Raw genomic sequence first — 13609 nt, forward strand, 5'->3', positions numbered from 1 at the left:
ATATCAGTGTTATTTTCCGGCTTAACACATAAACTCTTTGTAGTACTTTCTTTTAATCAATGGCCGGCTTAACAACATGATCTTAAATCGGCAATATTTTCCCTTGTAGTCAAAAAATGTCTAAAGCCAAAACCGTCACGTCATGCAACTAGGTCGCCTCCTGGGTTACCAAGGAATTTCTGAACGAATATGTCCAAACGTACGTCTTAGCCAAGAAAGAAGTCATCCATTGGAGGGTCCCATGCACAGAAACTCCTCCTCAGCCCCAGGAGGGCGAAGTTGTCGTCTTCACTGATCACATGCTCCGGGGGTTCACTCTACCTGGTTCGAAAATTTTCCGTGACGTACTGCACCTTTTCCAACTCCATCCTCAAGACATCGGACCCAATTCTGTCACAAATATCTGCAACTTTCAAGTATTCTGCGAAGTATATCTTCAGCAAGAACCCAATGTAGAACTATTCAGAGAGTTCTACTACTTAAACTGCTAGATTGAATTTACCGACGGGCCCAGCCTAGAATTAGGCGACATTTCAATTCAGAGGCGAAAAGACGCGACCTTCCCAGCCGCCAAGCTGTCTAGTCACCCCAAGGATTGGAACCAAACAAGGTTTTATTGCCAAGACACCTCTCCTGAAGGGGGAAAATCCTCTACCGGGTTATCGTGAGAGCCGTCTTAGCAACAGCCACCCCCTCCCTGACCGGATCAGCACAGCAGAACGGGCCAAGTATATGCCCATCTTTTCAAAGATTAGAGCCTTAATGGCCAATGGTTTGACCAGAATCGACCTGGTTTGATGCTGGGTCGCCTGGAGGATTATGCCCTTAAGCCGCTGCTCCGGCTTGATGTGCGATTACACCTGCGAGACAAAAGATCCACATCGACACTGCCAGATACAATTGACTGATGAAGATATCGATAATATGACCAAGACTCTATTGAACAAGATCTTGGCAGATTGCAGCAAAGCCGGACTGAATCCTTTCTGCACTCTCAACAAGCCACCATCTGTAAGCTTGTAAACATTTCAGTTGAATCATATTTTCACTTAAATTGTCTTCTTATAATCATTTGACTTCCACAGGCCGATTCTCCTTTTTGGAATAAGAAGCTGCAGGACAAGCCGGCCAAGGCGACCTGGACAAAGAATAAAGCTCAGAAAAAGCCTGCCAAGAAAAAGACCAACACCTCCGAGCTATTTGACTTGGATGATAATGATGAGTCGGAGGTAAAACTTGACTCCCTTAGCTTATTTTTTGTACATCTTATTGATAACAATCACTATCAGGATGATACAGAAGGAAGCCAAGCCAATGTTGAAGAGGTGACTATACTTTCCTCCGACTCTGAACCTCTGATCAGACAAAAAGTGCGTCAAGTGAGCCGGAAAGTAAGGTTTTCTCACCCTTTAGCTTACTTGGATCCCAACTTTATTTTGAAGAAGCAGCAACATGAAGCTCGCCGTACGACCCAGAACAGTGGTGGAGGGATTCTTTCCTACGGCTTACCAAACATGTCGGCTCCTCGCAAGCGCCGACCAGAGGATTCAAATATTTCTGACTTAACATATCCCAAGGCGGGTCTTTTTCAACAACCTCTTAACCCTTCTGATTCAAACTATCAGGGGACTTCTCATTCTTCCTCTGGCGACTCAACTGGGACTCAGGTCCCTCTTTTCAAGACTATGCCTGGGTAAGAAACATTTAAGCCTATTTGCTTTCATTCATGAATTCAACTGTCATATCAATCCTGTCTCATGCTTTATTCTTAGTGCTATGGCCAAGCCCAGCAAAAAGCAAAAGGTTGATAAACCGGCAGAAGAACCCAAGACTGTTGATCCAGAGAAACACATGATGTCTACTACACAACTTTGTTCTTGTAGACTCGTGTTGGGCCTCCAAGCGCAGAGTTTCGTAGGACAGTAGCAATTTTCTCTCAAGTGGATGACCTAAGATTTATCAATCCGTGGGAGGCGTAGGATGAAGACGGTCTCTCTCAAACAACCCTGCAATCAAATACAATAAATCTCTTGTGTCCCCAACACACCTAATACAATGGCAAATTGTATAGGTGCACTAGTTCGGCAAAGAGATGGTGATAAAAGTGTAATATGGATGGTAGAAATATATTCTTATAATCTGAATAAATAAAAACAGCAAGGTAGCAAATAGTAAACAGGCACAAAAACGGTATTGCAATGCTTGAAAATGAGGCCTAGGGTCCATACTTTCGCTAGTGCAATCTCTCAATAGTGCTAATATAATTGGATCATATAACCGTCCCTCAACGTGCAATGAAGAATCACTCCAAAGTTCCTATCTAGCGGAAAACATAAGAATAAATTGTTTGTAGGGTACGAAACCACCTCAAAGCTATTCTTTCCGTTCGATCTATTCAAGAGTCCGTACTAAAATAACACAATGCTATTATTGCCGTTTGATCTATCCTAGAGTTTGTACTAAAATAACACCAAGGCAAATTCATATTCATAATACTCAGTCCAACACAAAGAACTTCAAGGAGTGCGCCAAGATTTCTACTGGAGAAACAAAGACAAGAACGTGCATCAACCCTTATGCATAGATTACCCCAATGTCACCTCAGGAATCCGCGAGTTGAGTGCCAAAACATATATCAAGTGAATCAATATGATACCCCATTGTCACCATGAGTATTCAATTGCAAGACATATATCAAGTGTTCTCAAAGCCATTAAAGTATTTAATCCGATAACAATGAAATCTCAAAGGGAAAAACTCAATTCATCACAACAAGATAGAGAGGGGAAAACACCATATGATCCAACTATATTAACAAAGCCCGCGATACATCAAGATCGTGACATCTGAAGAAGATGAGAGAGAGATTAAACATAAGAATAAATTGTTTGTAGGATACGAAACCATCTCAAAGCTATTCTTTTCGTTCGATCTATTCAAGAGTCCATACTAAAATAACACAAAGCTATTCTTTCGTTTGATCTATTCTAGAGGTCGTACTAAAATAACACCAAAGCAAATTCATATTCATAATACTCAATCGAACACAAAGAGCTTCAAGGAGTGCCCCAAGATTTTTACCAGAGAAACAAAGACAAGAACGTGCATCAACCCCTATGCATAGATTACCCCAATGTCACCTCGGGAATCCGCGAGTTGAGTGCCAAAACATATATCAAGTGAATCAATACGATACCCCATTGTCACCATGAGTATTCAATTGCAAGACAGATATCAAGTGTTGTCAAATCCATTGAAGTATTCAATCCGATAACAACAAAATCTCAAAGGGAAAAACTCAATTCATCTCAACAAGATAGAGAGGGGAAAACACCATATGATCCGACTATATTAACAAAGCCCGCGATACATCAAGATCATGACATCTCAAGAACACGAGAGAGAGAGAGATTAAACACATAGCTACTGGTACAAACCCTCAGCCCCGAGGGTGGACTACTCCCTCCTCATCATGGTGGCCGCCGGGATGATGAAGATGGCCACCGGAGATGATTCCCCCCTCCGACAGGGTGTCGGAAAGGGTCTAGATTGGTTTTTGGTGGCTACAGAGCCTTGTGGCAGCGGAACTTCTGATCTAGGTTAACCCCCGAGGGTTTTGGAATTTTTGGGAATTTATAGGGTAAAGAGGGGGTGCGGGAGGCCACCGAGGTGGGCACAACCCACCTGGGCGCACCTGGGCCCCTAGGCCCTGGTGGGTTGTGCCCCACTCGGGGCACCCCCAGGTGCTGCCCTGGCCCATCTTGGGTGTTCTGGTCCATAAAAAATCTCCAAAAAGTTTCGCGGTGTTTGGACTCCGTTTGATATTGATTTTCTGCAATGTAAAAAACATGCAAAAACAGCAACTGGCACTTGGCACTATGTCAATAGGTTAGTCCCCAAAAATGATATAAAATGATTATAAAACATCCAGGAATGATAATATAACAGCATGGAACAATTAAAAATTATAGATACGTTGGAGACGTATCAGCATCCCCAAGCTTAATTCTTGCTTGTCCTCGAGTAGGTAAATGATAAAAACAAATTTTTTGATGTGGAATGCTGCCTAACATGTCATCTCATATTCTTTTCTTTATAGCATGGACATTTGGACTTTTATATTGTTCTAAGCAATAGTCTAGTTTTGACATGATAACTTAAATACTCAAGCATATCAACAATCAACCATGTCTTTCAAAATATCAACGCTAAAATAAGTTCTCCCTAGCCCATCATGCTCAATCATTGATCCATTCATGAAACACACTCGTATATTAGCTACACCCGATGCTCAAGTACGATCGTAGTGCCTCCTACTTGGTGCTTTATAAGAGAAGATGGAGACTCAAATTAAAAATAAAAATTGCATAAAGTAAAAGAAAGGCCCTTCGCAGAGGGAAGTAGGGATTTGTAGAGGTGCCAGAGCTCAAAGCAAAAATTGAGAGATAAAAACATTTTCAGAGGCATACTTTTCCCATGAACAAAAATGACTTAGAGCTCCCAACACTTTCCATGCTAGATATATCATAGGCGGTTCCCAAACAGAAAAAAGTTTATTCCTTTTCCACCATACTTTCACTTTCCATGGCTAACTGTATCCACGGCTGTCCTCCATACCAACAGTTTCCAAGGAATTTATTATTTGACAACATAAAGTAATTTCATTTTTCATTTCGGAACTAGGCATCCCTAATACCTTTCCCTTACTCTCGTGCAATGACAAGTGGATAAGCACTCATCGTGAGAATAACACATCTAGCATGGAAAATATTGGCCACCCCTCACCGCCTCGTGACTGGTGAGCGAGCACACAAAAGAGAACTTTATTTTGAAAATTAGAGATGGCACATACAAATTTTCTTGGAACGGCAAACGAATACCGCATATAGGTAGATATAGTGGACTCATGTGGCAAAACTAGTTTAAAGGATTTTGGATGCACAAGTAGTGATCATACTTGGTGCAAAATGAAGGCTAGCAAAAGACTGAGAAGCGACCAACCAAGAAATGAATAATCTCATAAGCGAGCATTGAGCATAATTAACACCGAATAATGCACCATAAGTATGATGTAATTTCATTGCACAACTATTGACTTTCGTGCTTGCATAGGGAATCACAAACCTTAACACCAATATTCTTACTAAAGCATAATTATTCATCAACATGACTCACATATCACATCATCATATCTCAAAACTATTATGAGGAATCAAGTTTATTTTGTCCAATTATCTTCATGAAAGTTTTTATTATATCCTTCTTGGATATCTATCACTTTGGAACTAATTTTCATGTGTTGCTCTTGAAAAGCTCAAACAAATATAAGTGAAGATCACGAGCATAATATTTATTTCTCTCAAATTAATTTAAGTGAAGCAATAGAGAATTTCTTTAAAAATACTAAAGCACACCATGCTCAAAAAGATATAAGTGAAGCACTAGAGCAATTCCACAGAAAAGAGCTTCGTTGACGGGATGTGAATGCCGCTTAGCCTCTCTAGCAACTATTTGAGGACTCTATTTTATTTAAAAATCAGATCTAAGTATTTTATTAAAACAGCAAGCAAAACAAAATAAAATGAAAATCCAAGGATAGCACACATCATGTGAAGAAGCAAAAACTTAGGCTCAACCGATACTAACTGATAATTGTTGAAGAAAAGAGGTTGGATGCCTACCGGGGCATCCCCAAGATTAGATGCTTGAGACGTCTTGAAATATTATCTTGTGATGCCTTGGGCATCCCCAAGCTTGAGCTTTTGTGTCTCCTTAATTCTTCTCATATCGGGGTTTTCCTAAATCTCAAAAGCTTCATCCACTCAAAACTCAACAAGGATTCGTGAGATAAGTTAGTATAAACCAATGCAAAAACCTTATCATTCTCTACTGTAGAAAATCACTAAAATTATTATTAAACATTGCACACTAAATGCCTCTGCATATTTAATACTTGTATCCTCAAATAGAATCATTAAACAAGCAAACATATGCAAACTTAACAGCAATCTGCCAAAACAGTACAGTCTATAAAGAATGCAAGAGTATCAATACTTCCCTAACTCCAAAAGTTATGAAAATTTGCCACACTGTACAAAATTTATCAGAGATCATTTTGCAAAAAATTTCAACATTTTATCACATTCTGACCTTTCTAGGGAATTTTTGCAACAGAGGTAAACCTTTTGTTTTCAAACAGCAACATGTATACTTGCAAAATAAGCATGGCAAAGGCTATCTTTGCCACTTTTATTGAAATAAAAGATGCAAAAAATTATTCTAAATAACATCAAGCAAATCCTAACAAAATAAAATGATGCTCCAAGTAAAACTCATATCATGTGACGAATGAAGACATAGCTCCAAGTGAGGTTACCGATAATGTTGAAGACGAAGGAGGGGATTCCTTTGGCATCCCCAAGCTTAGTTGCTTAGATCTTCCTTGAATATTACCTTGAGGTGCCTTGGTCATCCCCAAGCTTAGGGTCTTGTCACTCCTTATTCTCCTCATATCAACATCTCACCAAAAACTTGCAAACTTCAATCACATAAAACTTAACGGAACTCTGTGAGATAGGTTAGTATGATAAAGAGCAAACCATTTCACTTTTGGTACTGTCAAAGACAATATTCATAATTATTCTCACACAATGCCTACTGTAGCATATCATTTCCACAATTTATATTAAGAAATATAAGCCATTGCAAACAGAATCTGTCAAAAACAGAACAACTTGTAGTAATCTGTACTCCAACCATACTTCTGCTACTCAAAAAATTCTGAAAAATAGGAAAACATGGGTAATTTGTCTAGTAATCTTCTACAAAAAGAATTAGCATTTTATCACGCTTCTGTTAAAAATGAGAATTGTTTTCTTGAGCGCAAAAGTTTCTGTTTTTCAGCAAGATCAAATCGACTATCACCGTAAGCCATCCCAAAGGTCTTACTTGGCACTTTATTGAAACAAAAGCAATAAATACATGATTACAACAATAGCATAATCATGTGAACACACAGAAACAGTAGGTAAAAGTGTTGGCTTTTCTCCCAACAAGCACTTTTCTTTAATGCCTTTTACCTAGGCATGATGATTTCAATGATGCTCACATAAAAGATAAGAATTGAAACACAAAGAGAGCATCATGAAGCTTATGACTAGCACCTTTAGGTATAACTCACTTCCTATGCATAGGGATTTTATGAGCAAACAACTTATGGGAACGAGAATCAACTAGCATAGGAAGGCAAAAACAAGTGCAACTTCAAAACAATCAACACATAGAGAAGAAACTTGATATTATTGAGATATGCAAGAGCATAAGTTCCTTCCTCATAATAATTTTCAGGAACATCATGAATGGATTCAACAATATAACTATCACATACAACACTCTTTTCATGATGGACAAGCATAAATTATTTATTACTCTTTATGGCATACATGTCATCATAATAATCATCATAGATAGCAACTTTATTGTCATAGTCAATTGAAACCTCTTCCAAAATAGTGGATGTATCACTAAATAAAGTCATGACCTCTCCAAATCCACGTTCATCAATACTGTAATAAGATTCAACACCCTCCAAAATAGTGGGATCACTACTACCTAGAGTAGACACTCTTCCAAACCCATTTTCATCAATGTATTCATCATAAATAGGAGGTATGCTATCATCATAATAATTTTTCTTATTGAAAGTAGAAGGAATCAAAGGATCATATTCATTAAGCAAAGCATCCCCAAGCTTAGGACAAGCATTATTTCCAGCAAATAAATCTTCAAACATATCATACTCATTAAACATAGCATCCCCAAGCTTGTGGTTTTGCATATCATCACAATCATTCTTATCAATTGCATGAATTGCACCAATAGTATTGCAAACATTATTATCATATTATTCCAAGCAAGTGCTAAAAAGATTTCCAAGATCATAAGGGATATCGTTGTCTTCCCAATCATAATCATTACAACAAGTAGTAGGTATCACAAAATCATACTCAATATCATCATCCTCCATTAACATATTTGATTCACTTTCATGAGGCACAATGGTAGGAGCAACATTATTTGGGAGAGATGCCTTTTTACCTTTATTCTTTCTTCTTTTCTTCTTCTTCACCACATCATGTGTGGGTTTAATTAATTCTTACAAGCTTTTTGTTGAAGAGATTGATTGGATAGGAAGCTCCTCCTTGTTACCTGATTCATCATAATAAACACTAGGAGGGTATCGGGAAATATTTTCCCTTTCATTAGTATTCTCTTCATATTCTATTTGTTTTCTTGTCTTTAGATAGTTGGCAATATAAGGATTCTCAATGCAATTTACCGCACAAAATGTATAAATTTCCTCTAGATCAAAAATCAATAAATCTCTCAGGATTTGTAAAACCCTTAGTTATACGTTTCATTTATTCATACCCCAAAAGAAGACTAAGCTCTTTATGATGCTCAAGGGTAATCAAGTTATCACATTTTTTGGCCACAATTTGATCATGAAAGAATTTGCATTGGAGATTTAAATGACCACGTTCATTGCAAAGTTCACAAGGATGGCGAAAAAATTACAACTTTCGGCACAATCATCTAGCCTCTCTTGCAACTTTTTCGTTTCTAAGTATTTATGCTTCTTACAAAACCTATCTTCCCTTTTTGGTGTGCAAATTCACTCCCAATTCACTCCGCAAAAATTGACATGCTTATAAGAAACATTTTTCTCATGACCAGTGCAATAATCATTAGCATTTTGGATATTCAAAGAATTCATACTAACAACATTGCAATCATGCTCATCATTCAAATATTTCGTGCCAAAAATTTTATTGACTTCTTCTAACAATTGAGCACAATTTTCTGAACCATCATTTTCAAGAAATATATTATAAATATGATCAATAATGTGATGCAACCTCAATTCCATTTTTAGTAGTTTTTCTTTTATAAACCAAACTAGTGATAAAACAAGAAACTAAAAGATTCAATTGCAAGATCTAAAGATATACCTTCATGCACTCACCTCCCCGTCAACGGCGCCAAAAAAGAGCTTGATGTCTACTACGCAACTTTATTCTTGTAGACTCGTGTTGGGCCTCCAAGCGTAGAGTTTTGTAGGACAGTAGCAATTTTCCCTCAAGTGGATGACCTAAGGTTTATCAATCCGTGGGAGGCATAGGATGAAGATGGTCTCTCTCAAACAACCCTGCAATCAAATACAAGAAATCTCTTGTGTCCCCAACACACCTAATACGATGGAAAATTGTATAGGTGCACTAGTTCGGCGAAGAGATGGTGCTAAAAGTGTAATATGGATGGTAGAAATATATTTTTATAATCTGAATAAATAAAAAACAGCAAGGTAGCAAATAGTAAACGGGCACAAAAACGGTATTACAATGCTTGAAAATGAGGCCTGGGGTCCGTACTTTCGCTAGTGCAATCTCTCAACAGTGCTAATAAAATTGGATCATATAACCATCCCTCAACGTGCAACGAAGAATCACTCTAAAGTTCCTATCTAGCGGAAAACATAAGAATAAATTGTTTGTAGGGTACGAAACCACCTCAAAGCTATTCTTTCCGTTCGATCTATTCAAGAGTCCGTACTAAAATAACACAATGCTATTATTGCCGTTTGATCTATCCTAGAGTTTGTACTAAAATAACACCAAGGCAAATTCATATTCATAATACTCAGTCCAACACAAAGAACTTCAAGGAGTGCGCCAAGATTTCTACTGGAGAAACAAAGACAAGAACGTGCATCAACCCTTATGCATAGATTACCCCAATGTCACCTCAGGAATCCGCGAGTTGAGTGCCAAAACATATATCAAGTGAATCAATATGATACCCCATTGTCACCATGAGTATTCAATTGCAAGACATATATCAAGTGTTCTCAAAGCCATTAAAGTATTTAATCCGATAACAATGAAATCTCAAAGGGAAAAACTCAATTCATCACAACAAGATAGAGAGGGGAAAACACCATATGATCCAACTATATTAACAAAGCCCGCGATACATCAAGATCGTGACATCTGAAGAAGATGAGAGAGAGATTAAACACATAGCAACTGGGACAAACCCTCAGCCCTGAGGGTGGACTACTCCCTACTCATCATGGTTGTCGCCGGGATGATGAAGATGGCCACTAGAGATGATTCCCCTCTCTGGCAGGGTGCCAAAAAGGGTCTAGATTGGTTTTCGGTGGCTACAGAGCCTTGTGGCAGCGGAATTTCTGTTCTAGGTTAACACCCGAGGGTTTTGGAATTTTTGGGAATTTATAGGGTAAAGAGGGGGTGCGGGAGGCCACCGAGGTGGGCAAAAATTATCTAGGCACGCCTCGGGGCACCCCCAGGTGCTGCTTTGGCCTATCTTGGGTGTTCTGGTCCATAAAAAATCTCTAAAAAGTTTCGCGGTGTTTGGACTCCGTTTGATATTGATTTCCTGCAATGTAAAAAACATGGAAAAAAACAACAACTGGCACTTGGCACTATGTCAATAGGTTAGTCCCAAAAATGATATAAAATGACTATAAGATGATTATAAAACATCCAAGAATGATAATATAACATCATGGAACAATCAAAAATTATAGATACATTGGAGACATATCAACACACCACCTCTGAGTCTTTGCATCAAGTTTCAGGAGCAGCCATGGATGATCCGTCACCAGAGGAGCACCCTGTCACCAAGGATGCCATGGACATTGATCCAGAAAATGATAAGCCGCCCAGTCCTGCTCAGCTGGCTCACGAAACTGAGGACATAATGATTACTGGGACGGCTTACACGGCCCCAGGCAACCCCACTGTCCTATCCAAGCACAGCACAAAAGAAGAACTTTCTACTGTTGATAAGGGCAAATGGAAGTTGGACTTGGAGAGCTATGCCCAATTTAATGCCAAGGAGCTTCACGCGGGCTACTTGAACTGCCTCCACACCAGCCGTGACTTTGAGGCCGGCTTGGTCAACCTCATGAAGGAGCATTTTGAGGTAATCACTGCATTCTTCCATATAAACAATCTATATCAGCCGCCAAGTCTACTGGATATGAGAATCGAATATGCCGTAGACTTTAAATAACCTTTACAGTCTTGCATTCATGTCATGACACTCATTGTAGAATCAAACAAGTAGCCCCCAAGGGTCGACTAAAACTAAGAATCTAAGCCGGGCCTTCCAATAGTGATGATCAACTTTGCACTTGTAGCCCCCAAGGGCCGGCTTAAGCTAAGAAGCTAAATCGAGACTTCTCATCATAATCATGAAGAAAATCCAAATATGCGTAGCCCCCATGAACCAGATTAAATCATATCATTTTGTCCGGGTCATCATAGAAATTGTCTTTAAAAAGAGCAATATGCATTAGCCCCCAAGTGCCAAGGAAAATACTTGTATTGTGCTTGGGACTTCAAAAATAATATGATCATAATACCTTCCACCTTGTTCATGTTGCAGGCTGAACTAAATGTGAAGGAATCCCAAGTCAAAGATCTGAGGGCCAACATTCAGACCCAACAATCTGAGACTGCAAAAGCCAAATCAGAGCTGAAGGCTTCATTGGAAAACATTGAAAAACTGAAACAAGGCTGAAACTTCAGTGCTGATAAAACCGGCTGGGAGACCGAAAGGGCAACTCTATTGAAAAGAGCAGAGGATGCTGAAGCAACCCTTAAACCGGTAATTGACGAGTTGTCTAGTTTAAAACATCAAATCAACAGCATGATGTCGGCCATCTTTGGTAAGTAGCAAAAAATACTCTTCTTTTGCACTAGCAGAACATCATAATCATTTGCCGGCTTACCAATAATTTTATTGTTGTAGGCTCCCGAAGCTCCAAGCTGGGTCCACACATGCGCATTAAGCTTAAGGCTGCTACACTCTTGTGGAGCAACTATACACTGGTGCTCAATGGACAATCTCTGTTGCTATTCATAAGAAACAACCATCGTCCCTCATTAAGGAAACATTGGAGAGGCTATTTGTGCTGCCCCAAATAATTGAGGAATTAAAGCGATCAGCCGCCACAGCCGGCGCCATCACTGCCCTAAGCCGGGCAAAGGCATGGCAAGCAGAGATTGACCCACAAGAAATAATGACCGACTGTCCCTGTTTTAAAGAAGATGGATCTCCCTTCAGTGTGGATGACTATACCAACATTGTGAGGGAGATGCGTCCTTGGGCAAGTAAGTTGGCTGAAGAGATAGATATCTCCAAGTACCACCGTTTTATGATGCTGAAAACTCAAAGGTGAAAGCGCCGGTTCATCAGGAGGTGGATCTCATCCTGCCGACTCGTAAGCACACCTTCGCTCCTGACATTGATCCATCAAGTCTTATAGATGACAAGGCTGTGTTTAGAGATTTGACTGGTATCAACTAGGTACACCTGACTTCCAACCAATGGATTACCATGGAGAAGAAGAACCGGAACAAGATGACCCAGAAGCCTCAACCTGCCAAGACCAGGAGTCATGATCCATGAACCGGTTTATCACCTTCAGCATTGGGATGTCATGCATCTCAAAACACTGATTCTTTTGTGGCCATATGATGCCTTGTAATAGGCTTAGTTGAAAAACCATGATCTGTCACGCCATTGCACGTGTTTATTTGCATAACACTTTTAAGCCGCCTGAGTTGAGTTGAAACTCCACTATTTATGCTCATAACTTGTGTCAACCTTGCCGATCATGTTGTCATTAACCCTACATACAAGCAGATAATAAATGCCCTAGCGGTTTACCCTAGGGAGGGTCATAATGCCCATAGAAAAGCCACTAGTGACTAGATCGTCCATAACCAGGGCGGGTTTATCAAAACCTTATTTATTCATAACAAGTAAATGACATACCTGTAATATTTGTTCATACCACCGGCTTATCATGCCACATGCAGTAAGGGTAACAACCCAAAAACGTAGAGCACAACACCCTATCCACAAATTCATACTGCCGGCTAACAATGCCATACGCGGCAAAGGGTATCATCCCAAAGCTTAGAGCACATGATTCCAAGCGCATAATCATGACACACTGGCGACTTAATCGTGCAAAGCCAGGCCGGGTTATCAAAACTCTGGATAAATTCAAATATGAATCAGAAGGATCAAAGCATCATGGCTCGAACCAATTTGTTAAACCATATATCAATAAACAAAGTTCAAAAACGAATAACAAAAAACCAAGGCTTTCATAGGCGGCCAGGCCTCAGTCATGAAGTGCTTTTCATGGGCTTGCACATCTATTAAGTTAATCCTTCATTCAAACCTTGTAAGCCGGGCCTCACATGACCAACCACTGTTTTAACCTTGACAAGTTCAGGGTCTTAATAAGATTGACTATCAAGAGTTCGGCGGGTCATTCCAGGATTACCTGGGCGGAGTGGCAGACGTACAAGGCAGGATCAACTCAAATTTTTTGGTGTATACACCTGGCATTATGGGCCAATCAAAAGGGTTATCAAAGCTATGTTCAATGAACAGGAAGCCCCCAAGTGATATATATATATTGAACCATCAAGGCATGGTACCTATGTTTGAGCTGTGCTCTGCAAAAGACTCTCTTTGGTCCCTTTAACCCGGGCATCAAGCC

This window comes from Triticum dicoccoides, chromosome 3A (assembly GCF_002162155.2).
Source record: "Triticum dicoccoides isolate Atlit2015 ecotype Zavitan chromosome 3A, WEW_v2.0, whole genome shotgun sequence".
Lineage (NCBI taxonomy): Eukaryota > Viridiplantae > Streptophyta > Magnoliopsida > Poales > Poaceae > Triticum > Triticum dicoccoides.